This window comes from Nematolebias whitei, chromosome 10 (assembly GCF_014905685.2).
Source record: "Nematolebias whitei isolate Nwh7 chromosome 10, NemWhi1, whole genome shotgun sequence".
Taxonomy (NCBI): domain Eukaryota; kingdom Metazoa; phylum Chordata; class Actinopteri; order Cyprinodontiformes; family Rivulidae; genus Nematolebias; species Nematolebias whitei.
Genome location: NC_056507.1, coordinates 28,646,623 through 28,664,222, shown reverse-complemented (window position 1 = coordinate 28,664,222; position 17,600 = coordinate 28,646,623).

Sequence of the window (17,600 nt, the reverse complement as noted above, 5' to 3'; positions counted from 1 at the left end):
ACTCAATGATTCTGACTCATCTTATGTTTTATTTACCACAATGTCTTTGTACATTTATGTTGATTGTCCAAAAATATTCATATTTGGGAGAGATTCAGATCATTTTGCTTATTATTTTCTCAAGTTTTCAAACAATAACTTGGTTAAAAATAGTCATAAATACATGCAAGTCCACAATGATTTTTTTTATTTTATTTTTTCACTCTAATCAACAAAAAACCACCCTTACCAAACTTAAACAGCAAAAGTTCAAAAGGAACTATAATCATTGTCTAACAATTCACTGATAGCCATCCATCCATTCATTTTCTTCCACTTATCTGGGGTCGGGTCGCAGGGGTAGCAGCCTAAGTAGGGAGGCTCAGACTTCCCTCTCCCCAGCAACTTGGGCCAGCTCTTTCGGGGGAATCCCGAGGCGTTTCCAGGCCAGCCGAGAAACATAGTCCCTCCAGCGTGTCCTGGGTCTTCCTCTGGGCCTCCTTCCGGTGGGACGTGTCCAGAACACCTCACCAGGGAGGCGTCCAGGAGGCATCCTAAACAGATGCCCAAGCCACCTCAACTGGCTCCTCTCGATGTGGAGAAGCAGCGGCTCTACTCTGAGTCCCTCCCGGATGATCGAGCTTCTCACCCTGTCTCTAAGGGAGAGCCCAGACACCCTGCGGAGAAAACTTATTTCAGCCACTTGTATCCAAGATCTCATTCTTTTGGTCACAACCCAAAGCTCGTGAACATAGATGAGGGTAGGAACATAGATCCATCCATCCATCCATCCATTTTCTTTACCCGCTTATTCCATTTTGGGTCACGGGGGTCGCTGGTGCCCATGTCCAGCAATCACTGTGCGAGGGGCGGGGGACACCCTGGACGGGTCGCAAGTCCATCACAGGGCCACATAGAGACAAACGAGACAAACAACCATTCACTCTCTCACTCACACCTAGGGACAATTTAGAGTTACCAATCAGCCTAACATGCATGTTTTTGGACTGTGGGAGGAAACCGGAGTACCCGGAGAAAACCCACGCATGCACGGAGAGAACATGCAAACTCCACCCAGAAAGGCCCCTGGACCGGGGTTTGAACCAGGGACCTGCTCGCTGAGAGGCAGCAGCTCTACCAGTTGCGCCACCGTGCTGCCAGGAACGTAGATCGATCGGTAAATTGAGAGCTTTGCTTTTTGACTCAGCTCTCTCTTCACCACGACAGACCTGTACAGCGCCTGCTTCACTGCAGACGCTGCACCTATCCGCCTATCGATCTCACGCTCCATTTTTCCCTCATTCGTGAACAAGACCCCAAGATACTTGAACTCCTCCACTTGTGGTAGGACCTCCTCCCTGACCCAGCGAGGGCACTCTACCCTTTTCCGGCTCAAGACCATGGCCTCGGATTTGGAGGAATTGATCTTCATCCCGGCCGCATCGCATTCGGCTGCGAACCGCTCCTGCGAAAGCTGTAGATCATGATCTGATGAAGCCAATAAGACCACATCATCTGCAAAAAGCAGAGAAGCAATCCTAAGGCCACCAAAACGGATCCCTTCAACACCTTGGCTGCGCCTAGAAATTCTATCCATAAAAGTTATGCACAGAATCGATGACAAAGGGCAAAAAAAAATAAAGGTTCTGATAATCTGGCTGGTCAATTCAGGGCAATTCACTGATAGTCACAGTCAATACAGTGTAGATGCAAACGTTGACATATTGGGTCATGATTTCAATTCAATTCAAAATACTTTATTAATCCCAGAGGGAAATTAAATGTTGTTATATCTCATCATCCTGGTTTCATTAAGAGTTGTTATATATGCTGATGGCTGTGGGCAGGAAGGATCTCCCGCAGCAGTCCGTCCTGCAGCGGATCTGAAGAAACAGGCTGCAGATGCTGATCCGTCCACCCAGCGGGCCTCTCGATCCTGCTGGGCAGCAGGACCACCTGAATTTTGGGCAGAACTCCTCCCTGAGCGATGGTCACTCCTCTCAGCAGTTTGTTGAGCTCCTCATCATTGCAGACAGCTAAATGCAGGTGTCAGGGGATGATCCTGGTTTTCTTGTTGTCATGAACCAAGTTTCCCGGCAGCTCCCAGGATCTCGGCGCTCAGTCACTCAAGCACCACTGCCATGTAGATGGAGATGCATCCACGGCGCCTCCTTTACTATTACATTTGGGATTTGGGTCTGTATTTGAGGTAATATTTGAGCTTTGGGTTGTTAATCAGCTGCTACCCGTTGTAAAAGCCACCTTGTTGTCATGGTTACACTTCATAACAAATGTCCTAAAGTAAAAAAGGTTTCAGTAAAAATCCTTCCAGCTGCACAGCATCCAATACCAGAGGAAGTAATCAGCATTAAAAAAGTCTTTTACATCCAGAAAAAAGAGGAAATAAAATTTTCAAAAGCAATTTCCCAGAATGAAAGTAACAGAGCTACTCCAACATGCAGCCACCTTGAGCGGCGCAACTCTAGAATTAATTTGAACAAACTAGAACAAATTAGAATTGGGACCAGCTAGATGATCGGAACCTTTATTTTTTCTCTTTTTAGGACACTTGAAAAAGATAGAGCTTGTAATGCAAAATAAATAGGACAGTATTTTATTTTGTGGCATCCTGCTCAACTGCAACTGTTTGAAGAAAACCCAATTAAAAATGGCCACTACAGCTAATTGACCACTGCCAGCTTGAAACAGGCTGTAAGTAACTCAGATCATTTTAAACCTAATGAGCTCATGTTTGGTGTGGTAGTAGCTGAGACTCATCCCCAACCCACATGTGAGATATTTTAAAGTTTAAAACCTTTCCATGCAAGGTGGCAGGTGATGTGTTGTTTTATTCCATGTTTCAGTTCAAGCAGAGCAGATTACCTGAGCTTTTATTGGATTATTTGATTAAAAAAAATATATTGCTGACTTACTATGTATTGATTTTATGTTTTGTACCTTGTACAGCACTTTGTCAGTTAAAATTGTTTTTAAATGAAAAAAAAAATGACACGTGGTTTACACCAATCACGAAAGATCTTCTAGAAGATGCTGTTGTGTTACTTTGTGTGGAAAGTAAAAAAATGTAAATAAAACTTTTAAGAGTTTTTTTTTTACATATTTTGAAGTGAACCAGTCAGGTTATCCTCCCCAACTTTAATTTGAACTTTGTCAAACTTAATCAAAACTCCACAGTTAATTAAATTCACTGTTATTTGTACAGTTTTTCAATAGACTCAGTCACCTTACTTATTTACCTTTATTTTTGCTTTTGCTTGTAAGTTTGTTTTATTAGGACATATTTCTGCATTACACTTGTGACATAAGTTTGATCTGGAATATATTATCCTTAATAATTTGAAATTAAGTTTTATTTTTTACTTCGTGCAGACATTCATTGCACAATCTTAAGCCCACTTCAAACATCCTATTTGTAGTGTATACTTTACATTATTTGATACAATATTTAAGCAAGGGAAAAGTATACAGGGGGATGCAGAGTACTCTCACTTTCTCCAGGGAAACTTCAAACAGCATATTGTGCATGCTAATAGTTTCTGTCCTCTCTGTTCATATGAAAATATTTTCCTAAAGCCCACAGTTACAGTAAAGCAGTGCAGGATTTCCTGCATGTTTAGCTCAGCTCATGCTTCATGCCATCGTGTATCATGCTCAGTGAACTGCTAACATCTATAAGGAAGCAACGTGTCCTGTTTCAGGTTTGGAAGTGTTGACATTAAGTTTTAGGTAGATTGCGATAAGATGGTCAAATCTAATTATAGTGGTGTAATAAAAAGTAAAATACCCAGAAGAGAGGTCAGATTTATAGACACCTGCCTTAGCTCTATTGTGTTGTCAGCATCACTCAATATCCCATAAAAGCAGCAACAAACACTCTCTTGGGCCTTATGACTTGTTAACATTTGCCATTCCAGCACACATACTGGATTTAGCCTTTAAAATACTTTTATATATGAGAAAACTGAACAAATATAGAATAATCAACCTATTAAAGCACAAGAATGTGTTAGGTTGATTGGTAGCTGTAAATTGTCCCTAACTGTGAGTGAGAATGGTTTTGTCTCGTTTGTCTCTATCAGAATCAGAATCAAAATCAGCTTTATTGTCATTGCACTGAAGCACAACGAAACTACATTTCACTACAGCCCATCCAAGAAAACATAAACAAGCAGACATGGGGAGACGGAAGTGTCTGAGGCCGCGGCCTTCGGAAGGCACTGCCCTTTTTGTTTAGATAAGAAAAAGAGAAACACGAGGGGAGGTAGAAAAAAATCATATCTCACACTGTGTCCTAGATGGGACACAGTGTGAGAGTTGCAAACAAAAACCTCAGCACAGAAACAACAACGTACTGATGACATCATCATACATACTGTATATGCATGAGGAAGGTCGACGAAGGCGGTGAGTTGTCCGTGAACACTGCCAGAAAGTTCCATAGTCCTGATAAGAGATGGCGCAGTGTCTATCAGCCAGCTCTGACACAGGTCCACAGATGTTCTCGGGAAGGGAGTGGGTGGGTGGGGGGTTAGGGTTCACAGGACAAAGAGTAAAGCAGGAGCGGGAGGGGAAGCGTCCGCCTTTGTCGAGAGCTTGCAGGTCAAACTATGACTACGTGTTCCTGTCATGGACTGAAGGGTCCAGGGTGTCCTCCGCCTCTCGCACAGTAACTGCTGGATATGTGCATCAGTGAACCCCGTGACCCAGAAAGGAAGAAATGAAAAAAACTCAAAATGAAACAACTCAGATGAGGTTGGAGGACAATAATAAACATAAAATTAATTGTTGCATTGCTAAAGCAAGTGTCTCACTGGACTGCAAGTCTTGATGTCTTGAGGTCTCTCTTGAAAATGAGTTCTCGTGGCTCAATGAGACTACCTGTATAAATAAAGGGTAAATGAAAAAAAAATGATGTCCAAATTCCAAACAAGAGTCACAAGAAAGTTTGTAAAATGTTTCAAAAAGTTCACAATCTCTTGTGAATCACAGAACCTCACTCTCATCTTACAGGAATTTTGAGCACGTTCTAAAATTTTGTGTGACAGATTCTCTCTCAAAATAATCATACAGTTGCGCACATCTGGAACTTGCCTACAAACCGCCCCTATTTATGTAGTTTCTGTGAGTCAAAGTGTGAGAAACATGAAACATTTTTATAAGGGGTTGGAAACTTATTCAACTAAAATGTGACTGATTATCATCAACAGTGAGAGCTGGAGGTTTCAGGCACCACATAATGGCACCATGTGACCCAGCTTTTATTTGACGGCAGCATCAGGTGACATGCTGCAGCCTTCAACATATCAGCTTGGTTCTCATCCATGTTGGGTTCCTCATTCAGCAGCTTCTGCCCTTTTTTCCCCCCTCTCCATATCATTTGGTGTCTGATGACAAAATGATTGCTGGTCTGGAGAGGCGCTCTGTACTTATACGATTACATGTTTCTCAGTTTTCATGCTTAACTCTCACACAACATTCTTGCGACTGTCGAACAGATGCCACACGTGTCAAAAATGAGCAATTATGTCGCAAGAAATAAATGCAAATGTTGCAAGAGCGTTGTGGTGCGCCGGTTATGGATGCTCAAATTTGGCCCAAATTTTCCCAGTAGAATGTGCATTGGAGTGATATTTACAAACATATCAATTTAGTGTAATTTCAAGAGAAAATTTGCATTTTTGTGTGTCTAACGTCACCATGAGTTGCAGCTCAGTGAGATGATGAAAATACAAAAACATCTAGCCTAGGATGCGCTTTGGTCAAGAGTCTCCAGGTGTTTTAATGCCTTATTTGACAAACCACAGCAAATACAAATTAAATGTAAATAAATCCTTCTTAAATATTGTGCAGCATAAAATCCCAGGCAATTAAAGCACACTTAAAGTGAAATTACCCTTAAATCCAATTTAATTAAGCAATAAACTCAATCATGGTACTATAAATAATCTTCACCTGACAAGCAGAGATTCATCATTTCACTTATGTTCTTTAGCCGTCTTCTCCCTCTGGCTTCAAACACATCAGACATTCAGGTATGTTGTGGAAACCAGGGGAACCAGTGTTTCTGATGCACCACACCATGGCCTCTCTAATGAGCCCTGACTCCTAATGACTCGAAGCCACCAGTGAGAGAAAACGCTCGCCAGCGTGGGGGTTTATCTCATTGTCAGTCTGTGCAGTGCGGTAACATCGGTAACCTTTAGATCACTCTAAATTAGGATGCTGCAGAATCCTTCAGTAGTGATTACAAAACAGATTGAGTATCTGGAAGAATTCGCATAAAGTTGTATACGAGACTTCCGCTCGAACTGAGAGGTGGAATAATGGGCGGATTGTGCAAAGACGTGTCACACAGCTCTGATCAGGGATTCTCTCGTGGTGCTTCAGGCGAGATTGCGATATTCAGGTGGCGTTTCTGTTGAGTGGTTTTGATTATGTCGAGGAAAACCAGCGTAAAGTTCAAAACAAGACAAAGACCGGGTTCAAAGATGTGAGTTTTCGCACAGATCTGCCCGCTGAGCGTCATTCATCCAACTACGCAGGAGCTGGTCATCCAGAGGACAGGGTGCTTAATTGTGCTGCACTTCAATAAGTCATAGACTTTAGACACACGGTTTTAATCATTCAAATGTCTCTGCTGATAGGCAGTCCAGGGGACAAAGGTGACTCTGCCTCATCTGAGCTAATGTTTCTCCAGGTAGGTGTCCTGCTGTTGAAAGAGGACGCCAGGATTCAGATGTTCTTATCAAATGCGCTGAATCCCACACAAACCTGGACTCTGCGTTCAGAAATTTGTACGTGTGCCTCAAGCGCTTTAAAGGATGTTGCTATTTCAGCTGTTTGTCAGCTGGAACAGATGCCTCGGCTCATCGATTGGGAGGGTTTCATAGTCCCAGTAATCAAAGTGGTGACGAACAGGGGAGAAACACATTTAGGTTGAATAAGGTCTCCGGGGAACAATTTGTTTGGTGTAAAGTGAACATGTTGGGAGTTGAAACATAAAGATGCTGCTTTCAGGGATTTCCAGCTCAGAGGGAAAGGGGAAACAGGAGAGCCCCAAGTGATGAGTGTCATATTGATTCAGCTTCTCTGACCTGCGCAGTATTTTGTTCATGCTTTCCGAACGTGGAATCGATTATTATTTTACAGCTCACTTAAGAAGAATTTCACATTAGAAATAAAAGTTTGCTTTTGCGCTTTGAAAAAAAAAAAAAAAGACATTAAAATGTTCAAATTCTCACTAAAAGAAAAGGCAAGGGTGTGTTCAAGCAAAGCAAAAATACCAAGGAGCTTTTAACCTTGACATTCAGATCGTTAAAGTCACCAAACTCCTCCTGACACCTTCTGTTCTGCACACAAACTCACGGGAGGTAGACTATGACCAGATCAAATATGGGAGGAACTGACATTAACATTTCTACAGGGGGCTGATTCTAAATCCACAGTTTCAGCCACTGGCGATGTCTTTGCTGGAAACTGCTTTGCTTCTTGAGTGTACAAAATGTCTTGTTTTGCAGCCAAATTTATGTCATAAAACTTTTAAATGAAAGACAATGAATCGTGTTTTCATTTATACTAAGAGCTTTGTTTCATCACATATTAGTTCGACTCCTACAAGATATATTTCTATACAAAAACACATAAAGCTCAGGTTATTTGAGGTGGGGTTCTGTGCAAAGGTTAACAATTAATATCTTACCTGTTGTAGATAGCTTTGTGAGTTACCTCAATTGGGGAAAAAAAAGTTTAATTCTAACTGGACTGGCCTAGTCTGAGTAGAGCCAAGACCAAACTGGACATTTTCCATCTTGAAAAAGCTCCAAGCTAAAAAATAAATAAATACAAATCATGCAAATAATTTATTTTGGACAATTTAGATCACTGTTAATTTTTCATTCCACATATACAAAGAGGCAGCACGGTGGCGCAACTGGTAGAGCTGCTGCCTCTCAGCGAGCAGGTCCTTGGTTCAAACCCCGGTCCAGGGGCCTTCTGGGTGGAGTTTTCATGTTCTCTCCGTGCATGCGTGTGTTTTCTCCGGGTACTCCTGTTTCCTCCCACAGACCAAAAACATGCATGTTAGGCTGATTGGTAACTCTAAATTGTCCCTAGGTGTGAGTGAGAGAGTGAATGGTTGTTTGTCTCGTTTGTCTCTATGTGGCCCTGTGATGGACTTGCGACCCGTCCAGGGTGTCCCCCTCCCCTTGCACAATGATTGCTGGACATGGGCACCGGCGACCCCCATGACCCAAAGTAGAATAAGCGGGTAAAGAAAATGGATGGATGGATATACAAAGAGTTGTATGAATATATTGATGCATGCTCAATAATCCAGGTAGAAAAATCTAAAAAAGTTAGAGCTGGTCCTCTGGACATTCAAAAAAAACAAAAATCAAAACAACAAAAAAATGTAGAAACGTTTTGTTTTTCATCCGAAAGACTTCCTCAGTCTGAGTTGTATGAATAATTTTTGGGGAAAATAGTCACACAAACAACTACCGGTAATTATGGCACTTTCTTTGCAGTCTGAAGCACCCATTTTCTGCCAGAAAAACCATGTCATATGTAAATATTGACATGTAATGGTACATTAAATATTCTTATGAATGGCTATGTGTCATGGCAGGACAGTGGTTAGTGCTGTTGTCTCTCAGCAAGAAAGTCACAGTATCGCCTCCCAGGACCTTTCTTTGTGGAGTTTGCAGGTTCTCCATGTGGATGTGTGGGTTTTCTCCGGTACTCTGTTTTCCCATCACAGATAAAAAATTATGCATGTTGGGTTCATTGGTGTAGAGTGAGTGGTGGCACAGAGGTTAGAGAAGGTGGGCCTGTGATCGGAAGATCGTTAGTTCAACTCCCGGTACCGGCAACATCAAAATGTGGGTCGGATAGGTGAAGCAACCACACCTGCCTCCACCCTCATTTGCCCCACTCTGGACCCTTGAGCAAGGCACTTAATCCCCACCATCTGCTCCCCCAGGCGCCCTAGATAGCAGCTCTCTGCTCCACACAAGGGCCGTGGTAGCTCAGTCTGTGGTTGCGTCAGGAAGGACATCGGGCATAAAGCTTTTTGCAAAGTCTTTGTGCAACTTAGTTCACTGTGGCAACCCCTGAAGAAGGGAGCAGCCAAAAGAAGAAGAAGAAGAAGACAAAAAAGTTTTTTTGGTGACTCTAAATTGTCCCTAGGTGTCAATGTTCTTTGTCTCTTTATGGTCATGTGGTGGACTTGCTACCTGTCTAAGGTGAATCCTGCCTCCCCATAACCCGGGAAAAAGAAGTGAGTAAACAAATAGTGGATAGACAAACCACTATGAAACCTCTGAGACTGAAGCTGTTTTTAGATTTCCAAAATCCAACTTGGTCTTAGTCCCAAACAGACTTTTCATTAGCTCATCAATCTGATAAGAATTATACATTATTTCTTCAAACTAGGCAAGATATTAATTGTTCATAAACCTCACTTTAAAAGTTGCAAACCATTTCTTTAAATCACAGAGACTATTAGATAAACTTTATTTTGGATCTCTTGTTACACAAACGGAGCAGTTTTAGATAAATATATTTTTAAAAACATTAATTATTACTCCACTAGCAGGAGTGCAATGTGATCTTCCATCCATCTTTACTCTCTTCTTCCTTTTTGAATCACTGGTACCCATATCCAGCAATCACTGTGTGAGAGGCAGGGGACACCCTGGACAGGTCTCCAGTCCATCACAGGGACACATAGAGACAAACAACCATTAACTCTCTCACTCTCCCCTAGGGACAATTTAGAGTTATCAATCAGCCTAACATGCATGTTTTTAATCTGTGGTAGGAAACTGGAGTACCTGAAGAAAACCCGCACATGCACGGAGAGAACATGCAAACTCCACCCAGAAAGATCAAACATAATCCTGGATTACTGAGCATGAACTTTAATGTTTTGAACCACTTTGTCTATGGCTGCTTCAGAGGAGACAATGGGGGAGAGGGCGGGCCCTAAAAACCATCTTAGCACCAGCAAACTGGTTGGTCCACTGTGTGAGTATGCTGCTTGTGGGACTTAGTTTGTTTGTGGCTCCTTGGACTGAGGAAGTCCTTTGGATGAAGGATGAAATGTCTCAAAAAAAAAAAAAGAAAGAAAGAAAGAAAGAAAGAAATGTCCAAATAACCTGACTGAACTTTGTTGGAAAGGCTCTGGGCTGGGAATTGAACCAGCAACTTTCTTTGTTGAGAGGCAACAGCTCTACAAACTGAGCCACCAATGTGATCTTATGTTTGTAACTGTAGACCTCTTCATGGTTACCACATGGAGATCTCTAAATAAACTTATTTGTGAGTACAATAAACAACATGTTTTACTGTCTGGCTCCTGAAAACAGTTCACATGCAGAGAAAATCATGTTGAATAATTTACACAACCGACACGTCATTGTATTATGTCTTAATTCAGGATTCACGGCAGATAAAAAGCAGAACACTTTCAAAGCCTTGCCTTGTGACCTGCGGCAGGAATCATTAGTGTGAGAGATGATAAACACATCAGTGTTGTCTACATGGTGCTGTTAGTGCAATAACACTTGTGTAAGCTTCGCTGCTGAGTGCAGTTAATGTGATCTCGTCACATTGTGGACAAGCCACTTGTAGTGTGTTAAGTGTGAGCGGTTCATTCTATCAACTCCTCTCGTGTGGTCTTTTGTGTGTGCGGATAACTGTGAACAGCAGGTAGGTGGTGAGAGCTGTGTGGTCGGATGTGGAGGCCGCAGAGACTAAAACTGGCCTTTTGTAAACTATTTGCCTGATGAGACTCGTGAGCTCGTGTGAAATGTACGAGTTGGTGTGTGTGCATGTAGCTGCGTGAGAGTAAGCAAAGCAGCAAATGTCTTCAGTGTGTCATCATAAGCTCATTATTTTTTTCCTCTCTGCTGCAGATCTGCGACCTGTCATCACCTCGTGTGTGCGTCTCTGAGTGCAGCAGCACTTGTGTCCCTTTGTGTTGCCACAGAACTGCTCCACAGGAAAACACCCAAGGGCCAGAGGCTGCAGGTGAGCTTAAGGCCATGCGCCGCCGGCTATTAGATCGGTCATTGCCTCTTTCTTTAAGGGCGCCCCGGTGCCTTAATTTGCTGGCAGTTCTCACAATAATGTTTTTTTTTTGGTCCCACCAAATTCTCAGAATCTTTCAAACCTCGTCGCCTCTTGGCTTTATCCCTGCGACCTCTGAGAGCGAGCGTCAACGTTTGATAGACGCGACAGCGTTTAAAGTGAGAAATGACTCAGTCTGGTGGTCTAATGCTAAAAGCTTCAATTCACGGAGCTCTTACGTAGAATTCTTTCACAGAAAGGTCTGAACATGAGAGCAGCTGTGACCCTTAACGTGCCTGTAGTCAGAACAACCATTCTGTTCAGGAGATAAACTTAACCCCTGCCTGTTCACATTAGCTGCTACTTAAAGGAAGTGGAGGTCCAATTGATTTCCCTTCGCATGTGAGTGAGCTACATGCAACTGTCAGTGCAGATTACTTAAACATGTTTTGTGTTAGGGGAGAACAATGCACAATTTATCTTTATATGACTTTTATTTTCAACTCTTTCTTGTTTATCCTTACATGGTTGTTGTTTATAGCACAGATATGTTGATGTCATTATATGTTTACAACACAGAATATGAGTTTTGCCCTCTCAAAAGGCCACATTACCATACGTCGCAGTCATAGCTCCCTTTATGTCGTTCAGGTGTTGGCAAATAAAAACTGCTGAGTGTTCATGGAAATATATTATTTAGTGATCTGCTTCTTGATACATTCAATAGTATTTTGCCATATTAATAACCTTTATCCTTTTATTACTTAAGGTGAGTGACATTATAATGTTATTGGATATGACTGTGAATCAGGCGTGAGTGGACAGCTGATGAAAAACCCTTGAAAATGTTTTGTTTTCTGTGAGGCCTGGGTTCGGATCTGAAAAACACCAGAGCTGGGACATGTGGGAGGGTGAGGAGGATGAAGGAGATCCCTACAAAACAAATAAACTTTGTTTTAACCTGTTAGGGCAAGACATTATGTTCTGTAATGTATTGACTCTCTGTGGGTCTGGCTGTTTTCCAAAGCTTTGGAATACAACTGATCATTTATGAATCAGTTTTTCCTACGACAATGTGTATCACCCAAACATTTTCTGTCTTTTATTTAAAAAAAAAAACATGCAAATGTAAGCCCTGTATATACAAATCCATCACTGTCAGCTGGTTTTAGACTTCGTGTTTGGCTCTGTTTTTATTTCTTTATTTATTCGGATTTAAACATAACTCTTGTTACGTTCTGCAGAAGTTTGCCAAACACAAAACATATTATTAAAAGTGGTGAACTAAATGAAAATGTGCATTTACATGAGAATAGGTAATAAAGGTATCTCTGTGTTATGATCATGAACCAGAGGAGTCCAACCCTGGTTCTTGAGGGCCACTAACCCGCATGTTTCAGTTGTTTCCCTGCTCCAACACACCTGCTTCAATGGTTGAATTACCTCTTCAGGTTCTGCAGAAGCCTGTTGATTCAGATCGGATGTATTAGTGCAGAGAAACATCTAAAACATGCAGGATGGTGGCCCTTGAAAACCAGGATTGAACTATAGACTTCTAGGCTGCTATAGACTTTAAAACACACATAGGTAAAATATGGCCCATAAGTAGCCCTTTGACTTTGTTAATTGTGAAGCCAAAACACATATATCATTAAACAATTTATGGAAAGGCAGTATTTAATTGAAAATATGAAAATTTAAAACGAGTTATAATCTTTTTTTTTTAACATGTTTATAACAAAGAGCACAATATGTGTTTTTACTGTTTTCACATCAATGTTTCATAAGGAGAAAGAAATAAAGACCTAATGTGTTGTTTTTTGTGGCCAAGAGAGGAAGTCTGATTTAATATATTTACTTTAATATACTTTGTGATTGTATTTTTAATATACTAAAGATAATATTGCTTTATTTTGATCAAGCATGCCTCTAAAAAAATCATCTTTAAATTCAAAACATCCTGAAAGGATTTTTTTTTATAATCTCTGTCTCTTTTAAAAATATTTTTACAGAACAATTTGTCTTAAAATGTAAACAAATGTAAGCTTCATGTTGCCATACAGGTAAACAAAAGCAAGCTTTTTGCTCCGTGTGCGCGCTTTTGCAGATAATATGATGTGTGTAGTTGAGGGTTGCTTCTGCGATCTTGTTCTCTTGAGGGTGCAGGTTCGAGCCTCGTATGCTTCAAAATGGCTTAAAAGTGTAAAACTTTAATTAAAAGGCATTCATTTAAATAAATCAGAACAGTCCTCTGGAGAAAAATGGTGCCCACCATTGCCATAAATAAACTACTTACAAAAATTACAAACTCTAACAGTTTGTAAGACCACCTGCACAGAGTTGAGTCTGTAACATTATTTAGATAAGTTTATGCAATATAACAACTTTTAGTTAATGAGAGTTAATGTCTGAAATTGATGACATGAATCCATCAAGTTGTCTCCAGCACATCACAAAGACTTGCAGTAGGTCTTTAGTCTGGACTGGGTTCTGGACTTCTGAACCAACAAACAGCAGTCTGTGAGGATCCACAACTTCTCCTCCTCCACCATAATCCTCAGCATGGGCTCCCCTCAGGGCTGTGTGTTGAGACCCTCCTATTCACTTTGAAGAAGACAAAGGAAATGGTCATGGACTTCAGACGGAACAAACACACCTACACCCCCTCGAACATAGGAGGATCTGCGGTGGAAGTGGTCTCCAGCTACAAGTACTTGGGTGTGCACCTGAATGACAACCTCAGCTGGAGCAACAACACCACCAGCCTGATCAAGAAAGCTCATCAGAGACTCTACTTCCTCAGACAGCTGAGACGAGCTGGTCTGGGAAGCTCAGTCCTCACCTCCTTCTACAGGTGTGCAGTGGAGAGCATCCTGTGCTCCAGCATCAACGTGTGGCATGGAGGCTGCACAGCTGCAGAAAGAAAAGCTTTGCAGAGAGTGGTGAAGGCTGCACAGAAGTCTGTTGGAGTCAGCCTCCCCACCATCACAGACATCTACACCTCCAGATGCCGGAAGAGAGCCACCTGCATCATGAAAGACTCTACTCACCCAGCATTCACACTTTTTGCCCTTCTCCCCTCAGGCAGGAGGTTGAGAAGCATTAAGTGTAGAACCAGTAGACTGAGGAACAGCTTCTACCCTGAAGCTGTTAGACTCATGAATCCCTAACCAGAATAATCACTGTAAGAAAAAAAAAATCAGTGCAATGCCACTTTAATCGGTGATATGTGACCTAAATGTGCTGCTGATTAACCATGCTGCTGATTTCTTGCCTTTAAACTGCTGTATATGTCCATCTGCTCACTACAGATTCATGTTCAGGCTGCTGTTTAATATACTGTATTATTTTACATTATTAGTGCTTAGTGTATATCTTAGATCCTTGTATACTGTTTCTTTTTATACAACATATTTTTGCTATTTTGGGTGTAACTGGGACCTTGAGTACACAGTTTCGTTCCACCTCATGTACCATGTGATGCAAATGATAATAAAGAACCTTGAACCTTGAAAAAGTTATGCGATGTCTTAAGTTGTTTGTTGTTGTTGTTGTTGTTGTTCTTAAATTTCCTCTTTTGAGTAAAACAAATCTTAATATCTTGAAAGAGACCAATGCTTATATAAATACATTAAATAATAAATAAATAAATAGAAGTAAAATTGACATTTGACTTGAGCTAAAATATAATTAAAAGTTTTCAGAATTTTAAAAACCCAGAGTAAAGTTGTCACACAGGTGTAACTTCTTTGTGTTTTATTTCTGTTAAAGTTTTACCTTACATATGGACTCCCCTGTTTCCCTTTCAGAGAGAAGGATGGGGTCAGCAAATGTCCCACTAACTTGGCTCCTTGTTCTCGGCTTCACCACCGTTGCGTTGAATCTCAACCCTGATGACCCCAACGTGTGCAGCCACTGGGAGAGGTGAGCACGGATCTTCTTGTGCTTTCCACATAAAAATAAAATAACAATAGAGTTTTAATTTTAGACCTCTGACTCACTGGACTTACAGTGTCAGCGACTGAATCTGTTTCCACGTGACTGTGACTACAGGTCATGATTTACTGTTGGAGTCCATACAGCGGTATCGATCTCACGAGGCTCGAGAACGATGGGAGGGCTTTCGGCTTCAAATGAAATATGCAGGCAGATTGATCAATGTAAATTCATTCCAATCAATCATGACAGCCATTGTGCCTGAATAAATATAAGCTGTGCAGGGCAGTGGCACTTATGAGAAATAAGCAGGAATAATTTTTACTGCTAAGACAACGGGGCGGAACAGAAGCCGTGAAGATGTATTGCTTGGATTACTGCCTGACCAAGGTGAAGGTACTTAGGAATGGTGGTTTCACATTGTTGGCATCAGAAAAAAAAAAACCCTAAATGGGTTGTATTTGTGGCTTTAAGGTTTCCCAATAATCCCAGCAGGCACCTCTGGGTTCATGCATGTAACTTAAAAAAAGCTTTCTTGCACATCACAGTCATTATGGCAGTTTTATTGGTGCCGTAACAGGTTCTGCTCATCCCTAAACATCTCCAAGAACCATGAACAGCTTTTATTGAAACTATTTTCATCATGATTGCACAAACGCATAGAAATGTTATGACCTTTTCATTCAGTGTAATACAGAGCTGTCAAAGTTAAAATATTATTTTGCAGAATATTACTTCAGGACCTGACACACAAGGCATTACTGTGAATTATGAGATTTAATCTGGTCAAGGTTGATTTACTGTTCACTAAAAAATACTGTTTAACTGTCCTGCTCACTGATTCCCAGTATGGATCATCCTGGTCCTGTCTAAAACGTGACAAGTAAAAGATTGCAACATTAATTTGTGCTGTACATTTAAACACAACAAGCTATTTTTGTCATTGTTGGGCCAATTTTTCTTGATAATTATCAAAATATTTAAATATTTTTAGCTCAATCAATCAATCAATCAATCAATCAATCAATCAATCAATCAATCAATCAATCAATCAATCAATCAATCAATCAATCAATCAATCAATCACCCAATCAATCAATATATCAACCAATCAATCAATATATCAATCAATCAATCAACCAATCAACCAATCAATCATAAGGGAATTTAAAATGCTGGGTGCTATTTTAGTAGTATCTTTATAAAACTGTTTCTTGAAACATCTTAAACAGGAAACTTTATTTTAAATTAAAAACAGTTCTTGTTTTTTCAGTTAATCTTTCTTCAGGGGTCGCCACAACAAGCCACAGACTTGTCATATGTTTTTACATGGGATGCCCTTCTTGACACAACCAACCCCCAAGCTAACACAGCCCCAATAAATAGTAATGAAAGACAAAAAAATGATATAACACAAAAGCATATTATAAATGAGGTACAGTTTTAGTTGTGAGTTGAAGCACAGAGCTCAGCATTGGCAATTTTATGGCCTCTTTTTGGGGGTGATCAAGCAACTCTAAATTTTTACTCGGCACCCCTGAACATTTAAGAAACCATCCTCACAATTTTGTGAGAAAACTCAGTTCTCAGGCGCAACTGGTAGAGCTGCTGCCTCTCAGCGAGAAGGTTGCCGGTTCAAATCCTGGTCCGGGGGCTTTTCTGGGTGGAGTTTGCATGTTCTCTCCGTGCATGTGCGGGCTTTCTCCGGGTACTCCGGTTTCCTCCCACAGACTAAAAACATGCATGTTAGGCTGATTGGTGACTCTAAATTGTCCCTAGGTGTGAGTGAGAGAGTGAATGGTTGTTTGTCTCATTTGTCTCTATGTGTCCCTGTGATGGACTGAAACCTGTCCAGGGTGTAACCCGCCTCTCGCACAGTGATAGCTGGACATGGGCACCGGCAACCCCGTGACCCAAAATGGAAGAAGCAGGTAAACTTAATGGATGGATGGATGGATGGAACTCAGTTCTCAAACCATAGAATCATCAAAATATTGTATAACTTTGGAAAAAATAATGACACTCAAATGGGCCAGTAAAATCTATCCTTATTTTTGCACTTGTTGGATCTTTGACGCCACCTGTCAATCACTCTGGTAGGCTTGTCAGCAACTGACCAATCACGATCTCAAGTTGTCCCAAAGGTAAACACCCCTTACCTGCAGGAGCTGCACCTACTTTTCCTCCAACAACACTGTCAAAATTTTGCTAGCTTAGTGCTACATTAGTTATTATGGGACGGGGAACAGGTGAGAGAAGCGGAGCGTGTTCTATTTACACAAGGAGAGCTGTTGGTCAGGCTACTGATCTCAAGTCAAGTCAAAGTCACTTTATTGTCAAAAGCTGCAATATGTACAGGGCATACACAGGATTGAAATTACATTTCTCTCAGACCCCGGTGCAACAATAACCATTTAACATTAAAACATTTATTAAACATAAGCATAAAACTAAAAATCACTAAAATAATTTACTTATATAGGTAAACATAGATTATTAACAACCTGTTAAAATACACCACAATGCAGGAAATGGCACCTACGTTATTAAAAATTATTTGAGGGAGGACTCTGTCATCAGAACTTTACAACATC